The following is a 12,021-nucleotide window of genomic DNA, read 5'->3' on the forward strand; positions in this document are numbered from 1 at the left end:
GTGAAGTAATTTTATAACATTTATACCAGATTTTGTTTCATCATTGTTTTATTCCACTAGCAAATATAATATAAAATAATATATTTTAAATATTGATTTATAATATTACGCTAAATCTGACGAATTAAATATTACTATAAATAGTACATATAGGATAAATCATGGAAAACATATAAATACAATTTTTAATCGTAACTGTAATTGTACAATATCTAATTAATGATATAAATATATTAATATTAATGTCACGACAAGTAGCGTTATCAGTATAATAATAATATTAAAATTCTACAGCTGTTATGCACATGACAAATGAAATATAAAATTTTTATTTATTAAAATACGTCTAACTTTTTTATTTTTGTAATTGTATAATGTATTATTGCACATTATGATTTTTTTGGATGAATATATTGGATATTAAATTTTGGATATTAAATAAGTTTCTTAAACTTTTACATAAATTGTAATTTCTTAATTATAAGATATTGATAATAAGTAAAGTTGATTGTTAACTATACAGGAAGATGTGAGATACAAGTTGTTATAATCTGTCTAAATATAAAATAGTTAACAAGAAATACATAAATTAGACTCTCGAAATTCTAACAATCAATTGATATAATAATGAGTAATAAGAGTAAGACACAGTTTTTATTGCGTGAATTTATGCTCATATAATTAGTAATTAAATTGTAAACGTCTCAACCCTCTTATTTGTGTTATCTTCAGTATAATGAAAATTTTTCATAATCCATCTCTTATTTAAGTTAGTAAAATATTTAAAATAACTTTAGTTCTTCATTCACTCTTTTTTTCATACAAAATTAAAAAATCTTTTCCATTTTATGTGAAAGTGTAAAAACTTGAGATATATGATGTGTAAAAATTTGATAAATAATGCTTTATTAATTGTCGATTGATTAAACAATTAATGTGCATTGTTTAACTTATTAATTTTTACAAACAACGTATTTTACAAATAAAAGAAAATCAGTAATCTTATTACGCTAATTTACATTTTCTAGGGAGTATAAACATGCCACTGTTTAAACTGTTTAAACATGCCACGAGCAGTAAGACATCATTATCCATATTTTATTATTAGTGCGTACTCGTTTAATCCTCTTATGCATTTGTTATAAGAGATTAATTTACGCAAAGCAATTAATTTTGCATTTTATCAAGTATACGACAGTAAATAAGTATTTCTAAGTATAATAAAAACTATTAAAATATACCATATGTGCTACATTATTAAAATAAGTGTTTTTTTCTAAATCTAACGTATACTTTTAATAAGAGCGAAATTGTTGTAAACATCCATTTTGTTAAAAATCCAGGAAATTAACATGTAAAGTGTTTAAAGATCTTATTTCTAGACCATCTAAAGTTTATATGTGAAAATGATTAAGAATATACTATATTACCACTGAAGTTGTAAAACTTATAATGGGTTTATAAATATATATTTTCCTTATAATTAAACAGGATTTAAGATAATTTAGAGTTTATTATTAAAAAAAGAAAGCATTTAAAAGAAAATATAGAAAGAAATGTTAAAAAAATATTATATATTTTAAATCACTGAAATATGAAATATTTTTTACTTTGAATGTATAAAAAAGTTGATAATGGTAAAGTTAATTTTACTTTCGTAAATAATAAATAAAATGCAGCACATATACTTTAACTCGAATCTCTAAACTGTTTTTTCAATTCACAAGTTGTCAGAGTAAAATTTAATTCTACAGTTTTCTACCTTTTTATTTTACAAATAGTATGTAATAAAATATTATAGCAGTAGCAGAAATCCACCTGAAACTTGTAGTATATATGCCGTGGAAAGGCCAAAAAATATAAATTCAATGTTTAATATGTTTTTATGAGTGTAATAAAGTGCTTTGTATGTGTATCGATCTTTCAATAATTCTGCTATCTATTTTATTTTATATTATTATATGACAATGTAACGTGTAACTTTCATATGTCCAATTTAGTATTGTGGAAATTATCGTTTTACATAAAAATATAAAATGTTTGTATTTAAAGTTTATGTGCATTTGTTCCTATTACTTTTGCATATTTTAATTCTTTTTTTTAATAATGAGGACTAATGAATATGATCTTATACAGATTACCATCATCAAATAATTAAATATTTATGTTGATTTAGCCTCAGTATTCATTTAAAACGTAAACGTTATCATGAAATTTTATAATTGGGTTTTCGTAAAACTGGAAGAGGGCAAAGGTGTTGAGAATCAGCTTTTCGAAGAAGCTGTAACATTTATCATACATATAGGTTGTGCTATGTATTGCGAGCGCTTTGATCGAATATTTATTAAGCCTAGGTATCTATACAACACTGCTAATGGATTGCTCGAAATAAATAAAATGTAAATTAACAACCATGTGACAACCAAGAAGTACAAAATTTTTTTTATTTCTTTCATTGGTACGAAGCCCTGATATAATATTTGTACGTTAAAGTAGACGTAATAAATAAAAATAATCAGCTGCTCAATTAATACATACACGTGGCATACAAAGTAAATAAATCATATTTTGTTAGTTTTTCAATGAAATATTTCATTGTCCAAATGCAACAAAATTTACATATATTCGTCCTAAAGAGCAAATCGTACGTAACGGACAGTTTGATAGATCAATGCTTTACGCTGTGATGTATCTAATGCATAATCAGATTTCATAATACTAAAATTCGCATTACAAAATGAAAAAGGATGGCAAGGATTTTGAGGATTGATAAAATATAAATGAAACCAGCCGGTTATATAAAAAATCTGAGTAATTACTATACATTAATGACATGTTGAAACAACTGTAAAAAAATAGGATAATATCGTTCAATTTTTTGAAGTGGATTATGTTTTTACACATTCACCTCCCTTTTCATTGATTAAAGAAAGGTTTCAGATTCCAAAAATCTATCGAGGCATGCTTGTATATTCAGATTGGTTTCGTGAATTCTACATGACTGCAGAATCCATTCCGCGAATTTGAGAGAGCCATTGGAATATATCATGCATGTGAGCTACCAACTCAACATATCTCGAACTTTTATTGTGACCTATCGTTTGCGAATTTGGAACGCAATGTGCGTTCATATATGACTAACTGTTGAACCAAATATTACTTTTTAAAAAGAAAGTAGAACATAATTCAAAGCAGAACGAAAGAGACCAATTTAAAGTCAGTTTCACAATTACAGAATAAATTATTAAAATTGAAACGCGATATGATGTAGTTATTGCGTGAAAAATATTGTTATCGGTTTTATAATCAATAACGATTGGCTAACATTGTTTCCGTAATAACAATATAGTTAGAAATCATAACTTTTCTTACGGGTCACAATCAATAACAGCGAGTCTGTATTATTGTAAATATGACTAAAGAAAAGCGATTCTTTACTGTCATTAATTTGTACAATAGAATGCTGTTTTCATTAGTTTTCCTTTAGTTTAAAGGAAGAATTTAAGCAAACATAAAATTGAGGTAACTTACTGTTTACGAATTGAATTGCAAAAATACCAGCTACAAATATTAACTCGAATAATATAAATCGAACCGGAAGAAATGCATCGAGTATCCAATCCAAATATATTACATGCAACGATATATGAAATGTTATTTCCATAATACCAAATAATCGCAATTCTCTTATTATATGATAAAACGTTCCGAGTACGACACACGCATCACGTTTGATTAAATTTCCAAGAACAGAACTGTTATACGAAAACAAACTTCAAACAAGCTTTTGCAGAACGCTATTTGATTTAAAAAAAAAGAACTCTGAGATAAATTTTGTATAAAGATAGAGAGTTGATGTTAGTATGAATCACTTATTATGAATTCTAAGTTGCAGACAGTACCTTTGACAGGACGATTCTGGTGATTACAAAGTCACATCCAACGATAATTCTCAGTATTCTGCTGTCCACATGCTATTAACACACGATGCATTTCTGATATTGATTTATAGAGAACAGTATTGAAAGAACTAGAATCTTTTGTGTCTTTTAGCGCTATGATAGAGATTCAGAATCTTGAATGGCGCGTTTTATTTGGCGTTACGAGAAGCGTCGTGTGCACCCGAGAATTAGCGAACTTTTAATTTCAGGAAATTAGTGTTAATTCCAGAGCGCATTTTACGGTCCCAACGGATCTGTATGCCACATAACGTTGAGAAAAATTACACATGCGGAGATGCACAGACGTTAAAAATCATAATTGAGACAAAGCGTTTTTCCTTCACGTTATAGACGTCGCAGCGATTAGAAGCTAAATTGAAACTGATGTGTAATTAATGCGAGATTAAACACGGAAAAAAAATTAAAGAATTATACAAAAATGTCGTGTTACTAGTACATTTTTATGAACATTTTTTAAGCAGTAACGTAAATATATAGATCGCCTAAATAAGCTTAATGAACTTTCGTGTAAACTATACAGTTTCTCAAATAGGCTACCAATTACTGCAATAGCATTATGCAGCGAATTACATGGATTCTTGTTTAATATGTTAAATAATATCACACGAGACAAGATAATGAGGAAATAATGCATATAAGAAATCATGGAAAAGTATAAATCCAATTTTAGGCAATTTACTGCGAGTTTAATTTTGGTTTGCTCGAGTTAACTTCTTACGTTAATCTTTTGCATCTTTCATTTTATTTTTATTTCCTACTGTGCATTTCGGTCTTTAGCATTAGCTTTTAGACGTGAGATTGATGTCGACAATAAACCACAAACTCTACGAGGAACTTGATGCTATCCACTCTCATTAGATTTTGTGTCGATATATCTTACAGTTTCACCATTATGATCCTCGTTACTGTTATTGTCGTCATTAATCCCAACAACGTCAACGTCGTTTTCCTTGCTATACGATTTGTGACTTTCTGTACTACTGGGGTAAGACGTGTTTCTATGTTATGTCGTCTTCTATCAGAAGCCGATCGGTTTATGGTAAAAAGTAGATCTAGACTGAGAAAATATAATATTATTAGGAATATTAGAACAAAAACGAATAAAATTATATATTTGTTAACAATAATTATTAGGTTGACGCGAAAGAGTTCTCGTTTCTCTATTAAAGTTTGTATCAAATAAAGCTAGAAAATCGAAGTGCTTTGAACAAAAGAATTGAAAAATGTTCCTCGAGATGAAAAACGGAGTATTTTGTTGCCCGCGATGGCAATTTTATTTCCATTTTGCCAAAATATTATATTTAGCTTTATTTGACAAATAAATCTTTTGTACCAAACCTAATATGTTTGTTAATATATTGTAGTATATTTACGTTCTCTCTCAAATACGTATTATACAACATTCTCGAATTTTGGCATACGTCCCAATATCCGCAAACTGCTTGCTTCCGTTAAATATCGCTACGCTTTTTCGTAGCAATTTAGTTGCATTCCGTTTATGGTAAGAGGATAGCAACTGATAAGAGCACATCGTAGTGTTAACCTTCAAACTTTTTACCCGGGATCCATTGTTCACCATAGTTATATCTATAAATAGAGGGTACGCGTTTAAAGTTTTATCACGCGTTGGCGGTACATGTTGCTAAATTACGGTATGAAGTTTCGTAACAGTGGCTAAGATGGAGGAGGTGCGACTAGGTGGTTGCGAATTTCCGATTTGAATGTGAACGCGCGTTGGCAAAAGTTCTCGCGTTAAATTGGCAACGTTCTCTTGGGATTTACGTGCAAATTCGTTCGACGTGCTTCCGTGATCTTTCTGAAATATTTGAGGAACACGAACGCGTAATCAGCTTTTTCGGAGCTACGCATCGACTGTTTCCACGTCAGAATATTAATAGAGGAGAATAAATTCCCAAAGTAGCGCGTGTCCGAATCGTTTCTGGATGTACGAAAGTTGTTTGTGATGCTCGATCTTAATCGGATGTCAGCTGCAAATGTGCTGCATTAACATACTTTCGTTGAAGCGCATCAGTTTCTACACATAAAACTTCGTACATTTATTAACTATCCGCATTATTTTCACGAATAAACAAATAGCTTTGTCCTGTTTCATTAACACACATCTCGCCCGCGGCCCATGATCCAAGTGTACTTGGCGTTTTAATTAATCGTATATTCCAAGTATATTCAACGCGTTCGTTAATGTTACGGTCCATCGATAAATATTCTACATTGCTTCACGTTGCGGGGGTGTATCAATGCAACCTGCATACTATTTAACCAATGTGCATACGTATGTGTGAGGGATATTAGTACGATCTTTAATATGATTATTATATGTGAATCTATCTATATTACACGATTTTCCGCCATACTTTATTTGGCTACACGATATTAAAGCAATGAAAAAAAAATACGTTATTATCGTGGCGAGTTTCACTTAAAAACAAGAAAACATTTTTGGACTACGTTGCGTCGAAATTACACTGCAAATCCTAGTATGTTATTTTTATACACATATATGTAATTTAGTGAAGAGCACTTTTCAGTTTCACATGCTTCTTGCCGCTTAAAAACACGACATGTGACTTGTACGTCATTTTAAACAGCAAGAAATGTGTAAAATGACATGTAAAATATTAAATCATATGTCACGATTTTAAAAGGCAAGAAGCGTGTAAAAAGTGCTTTTACCAAATTACACATATATGTGTATAAAAATATCACGCTTGAATTCAGAATGTAGGCGGATTGTGACAATGAACCTCAGTGTTAATAAAGAGAAAATGTCACGCAGCTCTCTCTCTCTCTCTCTCTCTCTCTCTCTCTCTCTCTCTCTCTCTCTCTCTCTCTCTCTCTCTCTCTCTCGCTCTCTTACGCATTTATATAGATTTAAGATTAGGTTTTATAAAATAAAATAATATAAAATAATTTATAAAATTGTTGAATATTATTCTTAAATATAATTTTCAAATATATTAAGAGAAAAAGGAGAGAGAGAGAGAGAGAGAATATTTTTAAATATTATATTCGATTGCACACCGCAATTTGAACGAAACGCATCAAATGACAGAAACTTAAACGCACCCCAGAGTATTGCACAGCAAGAAATAGAACTCGCGTATAGTATCAAAGAGAGATTGTTGTTATGGAAACGCCTCGAGAAAATGTCCCCTATGCACGGAATGCTTTGTAGAAGTCTTGCAATTTAGAGCTGATTTTGTTTCTACGAGAACTTAGCATTGTGTTATTATTTGTCTTCGCCTATAGTATTTTAGTAACTGCCATCTTGATTAAACTGCCTCGATTTAAACGGAAAGCTCGAAGCATATTGCAGACAATATATATTCACAGTAATCGTTCACGAGTTACTTAATTATTCGTGAAGACACGTCTTGTATGACGTTTTACTTTATTTTCGACACGGTTTTTGAGAAAGCTAATAGTATCTGCATGCAGAAATTGACGCGCACAAACAATAGGGTTGATTGCACTGCCCAGCGTTACTATAAATTCACCGAAAAGTCGAGTGCGAACGTGATCTTACTAGTTTGTTTAAAAATGCACGAGCTGTCGCGCTTTTATTTCGTACTATCGAGTCTCTCGTTTCAATATATTGTTTTACAATTGTACAAAAGGATGCACGAAGCAGATAAATTAACTAAACGAACTTTTTAATAATATCCTAAGTATGTCTTTTTTTTTCCTCTAAATATAATATAAGAAATTGATAAATGTCTTGCTTATATTTTTGTTATAAGTTCAGAAAAAGTTATAACATTGACTTCTATTTAGTGAAGGGAAACTTTACTTGAACATATTACCTATAGAATATAATAAAATAAAAAGTAAAATTTTTTTCTAGTAAAGCTAATAAGGGATAATGGAAAGGATATATCGTATAATATAATATCACAAAATAAATTTTTGTAAAAAGGGGTAGTAAAGTAAAAATCGTGCTAATGTCGTTACATACGTAACTCTGTTTTCAAGTTGAACTCACTTACAGCGACGCTGAATTAATGATATAGCATACTTTATAATTAACAAAATATCCTAATAATAAAATATATGTATAATTATAAACACATATGAAATCTTTTTAATTATGTTGTAAAAATAAAGCAGAACTAATTCAACTAAAAGAACTTAATAGAGATTGTTTCGCTAACTCTGTCATGCAAACGGCAGATTGCGTTTAAAAGATTTTCCTTAATTTTCTGTGATAATATTATATTCTTCTTCATAAATTATGCAGGAAGATAATTAGTTGAACATAGATAATGAGTAGAAACACGAGACTGGCTGAAATAATGAGAAATAGTGTCTTTACCTCAAATGTATCAACTTACTTTATCCCCATTATAGTCTTCAATTAACCGTAGATTGCTAAGCAAAGGCTTTGGTCTAGTTGTAGCATAGGCAGAATATCATGTTAAATATTTGTCCAATAAGTAATCTTGTTAAATTATTGTTCAATGTATCTAAAATGAATAAAAATATTGGAAAAATGGATTTATCAAAAATTAATACATTCTTAATAATATTAGTTTAAGTATAACAGAAATAATAAAAATACATGTTGGTATAATAAAAAACGAGTGTATAATTATTATGTAAACCAATTTTATTGATAATTTTTCAAAGCAAATTTTATGTCATTTCCGATTCTTTACTACACAAACATTAGGAGTTTAGGAACGATGTATTCATAAATGTTCAATTTAAATAAGCTTCATTCGTACAAATGATATATTCAAAATTATAATTGAAAAACTTAACTTTTTACTTATTTCTTTGTTTATTTTGATACTTGATGTATGCGATTACACGTAATTGGTGTGTAATATGTACGGATGTTTTAATTAAATTTACAATTACGTTCGGGTTAATGACGAACAAATCGAATGAATTAACATATAGTCTCGTTGTTTGGTGACAAAATTGCAATATCTGTTTTCACCAATCATGGGAACGAAAATTCGTGGAAATCATAATTTGGAGCTAAACGATGATGCAAATACTTCCACGTCAGTATCGTACCTGTGGGTCGTTTAATTATATATTTAGATGCAAGAGCCTCTGTAATGGAATCGTTGACACGCAAAGCACGTTTGATTACAGAAAAAGTAGTTCAACAAATGTAAACTTTAGTGCCCACATCCGACCTCAAACGAAATGTAAAGCCGGGTCTACACTATATAACAAAACATGCTATATGTTTTTGTTTTGTTTTTAACATTGTTGTATAACTTGTTATATGACTTCATATAACTTGTTATTGGACACTATTTTTGTAACAATAATTTTATGTACAAGTTGTTAAACATTTTTCATCTCAGTATTCATAATGGCGTCAAACGTAGAGGATGCAATTCTCGCAGCAGCAGCTTGTGTAATTTTGACTAGACAACATATTAGAACTAACCGGCGATTCTGGGTGCGACCATCAGAAGCTCGAAAAAAATATAGTGATACAACCCTTATAGGAGATCTTGAAAGAGATGACAGAGATATATTGACGGGAGAAATTCGGTGTGACGGTAGTTTCAAAAACTTTGCAAGGATGACAAGTTTTGATTTTGAATACCTCATAAACATAAAGTTTTATAACTTCCTTTGATCTTTACCGACAACTAATGGATAACATATAACCTGCTATATAACACGAAAAATGTTATACAACATCATGTTATATAACATTTTTTCTTTTCTTTTTGTAACAAGTTGTATAATTTTGCTATATAGCATGTTTTGTTATATAGTGTAGATGCGGCTTAAGTTAAGTAAAAACTTGCTCGTGTACAATATCTTTACCTGCTGCATGAAAATCTGTTCGTATTTTTTTGCGAAAACAGACAGTTACGCAATTATGAAAGAGGCTCCTTCCTTAACAAGAAATTTCTATCGACAGATTTTCAATCTTTTCAACGCCGTCAAAGTGGATAAAGTAGTTGACAAATATTGAGAAGAGCAACGCAACTGATGGAAATAATAGTGATCGTTGCATATTGTTACAATAACATTTCTTAATATATTAATATTATATTAATATTGTTATTTACGTTCTTCCACAACAAGAACTGACTTGTTGATCGACATCGAAACGATGCCAAATTGACATCAAAACCGTTAAATCGACGTCAATTTAACATCGTTTTGACGTCGATCGACAAGATATTTCTCGTTGGGTCATGTTTTTAATAATCTTTATAAATTTATATTTTTGTTTCATTTCTAAGAAGCATTAATCTTGAGTGAAAATAACTGCACCTCTCTTTCCATTAAATTAAAAATTAACACAAAATATTTTCTCAACATTATAACTTAGCAGAGTATCAGTTTTTATTTACGCTATTTTTTTAATTTAATTCACTTCGAATTTTCAATTCTATTTCACTTTTTGTTGAAATATGCTCACGTTTTTTTCTGTGATAGTGCACATAAACACGATATCGAAACTGTCATACTGTTAGAATGAAGTACAATAGAAACAGAATTTTTCTCGTTAACTTGGGTCTCTATGTACATGAATAACACATCAACTATTTTCAACAATTTTTTAGTAGCGCATAAACATTTTGAGCGATAACACGCTCTGATTGTTTGCATGGAAAACCGCAGAAACAGTCAAATAATAAATGAATATAATACGATGTGATTCATTTGATTCATAACTATGTGTGGCTGGGAGGTGTAACATATATCCCCTTAGTTTTTAAATCATAATATCACTAAGGAAATGATTGATGTGCTTCAATTTGATGCTGTGATATTATACAGAAAATAATATCGCGTTAGATATGATCTATAATACAAATTACATTTATATAGCATAACTACATGATGTGTACTGAGGTCTTTTATACGCAACAACTGTAAATATATCAACATTTAATTAAAAAATTCTGTATATTTTTCAATTTATTCTAAATTTTTTAATATTATTAAATGTGCGGGGGGGGGGGGGTTAATGAATTTGTGGTATAAAATTTCTCTTAATAATACAAATCGACAAAGTAATACAAATTATATAATATATATCCCTTATGTACACAGTTTACTTTATTTCTGTAATCATGTACAATAGATTCCTTTATAGTGTGTTGAAATTGGTATGCGCCTGCATAAATTTAAAACAATTGTATAAAGATATATATAAATTATATAATAAATTTTCAAATAATTGTATAAAGATACATATAAATTATATAATATAGCTAATAAATTAGTCTAAAGACTCTAACATATAGGATTTGTTATGAAAAACTATTATAAAGTATTGTGAACGAGTCTAATAAAGTGGGTTACGAAAGTGAACGATTGCAACTTTTGTTTAATGTGTTTGATATTTTTGTGTGAATGTCAAACACTGATAGTATTTAAATGCCACAGGCATACATGTCCTGGTTTTGAAGGCGTATAACATATAGGTAAAGGCAGATATTATGGCCATAGTTTTGATTTGAGGTCATAATTTTCAAACCGCTGGTTTTTTTATTTTGTAACTTTCTGAAATTCTAGTGTATTTAATAAGCTTTGATGACAAAATGTTTTGATCAATTAAAATCTATCCATATTCGAAGAAAAAAAAAGAATCTGAAAGTATGCGTTTTGGCCATAAATTTGGGGTGGATAATATGGCCATCTATAAAAAAAGTGTACAAAACAGTAATATTTTGCAAAAGTGGGGTATTTACTTTAATCGTAAAGTATTACTTTAATCGTACAGAACATAAACTTTGAAATATTTTAAACATACGAGTACACATTTAAGAAATGTGTATGTGTATGTCCACTCTCTCTACGTAACGCCGTGCTCTCACAATTTATTAATAAATTGTGAGAAATAACTATTTTCTTTCTTCGCTGTTATCACTCTCAGCACTGGCGTACTCTATACTCTGTTGACTCGCTGGCCATAGTAGCTACCTTTGTCGCTGGCCATATTAGCCGCCGAGCATACATTTAATAATGTGCATTATAATTATCAAAATAATGGGCAAAGCACGATAAATTTATTATAAAAATATAGCCAAGTTTCAGGTTTTGAAATGTG

General features: G+C 29.6%; 1 protein-coding gene across 3 annotated transcripts in view; it reads right to left on the bottom strand.

Annotated features, from left to right (window-relative positions):
- Positions 1-12,021, bottom strand: part of LOC105568131 (gastrin-releasing peptide receptor) — a 53,479-nt gene that overhangs the window by 17,575 nt on the left and 23,883 nt on the right. Inside the window, exons 1-2 of one of the 3 annotated variants that reach the window (XM_012023545.1) lie at positions 4,843-4,965; positions 3,903-3,974 (exon numbers count right to left, since the gene is read on the bottom strand). The exons of the other annotated variants lie outside the window; for them this stretch is intronic. The gene's annotated coding sequence lies outside the window, so the exon portion shown is untranslated. Of the gene's footprint in view, positions 1-3,902; positions 3,975-4,842; positions 4,966-12,021 lie in introns of those variants that run through there. 3 annotated transcript variants of the gene reach the window in all.

Source organism: Vollenhovia emeryi, unplaced genomic scaffold (assembly GCF_000949405.1).
Source record: "Vollenhovia emeryi isolate VEMERY1.0 unplaced genomic scaffold, V.emery_V1.0 DF939131.1, whole genome shotgun sequence".
Lineage (NCBI taxonomy): Eukaryota > Metazoa > Arthropoda > Insecta > Hymenoptera > Formicidae > Vollenhovia > Vollenhovia emeryi.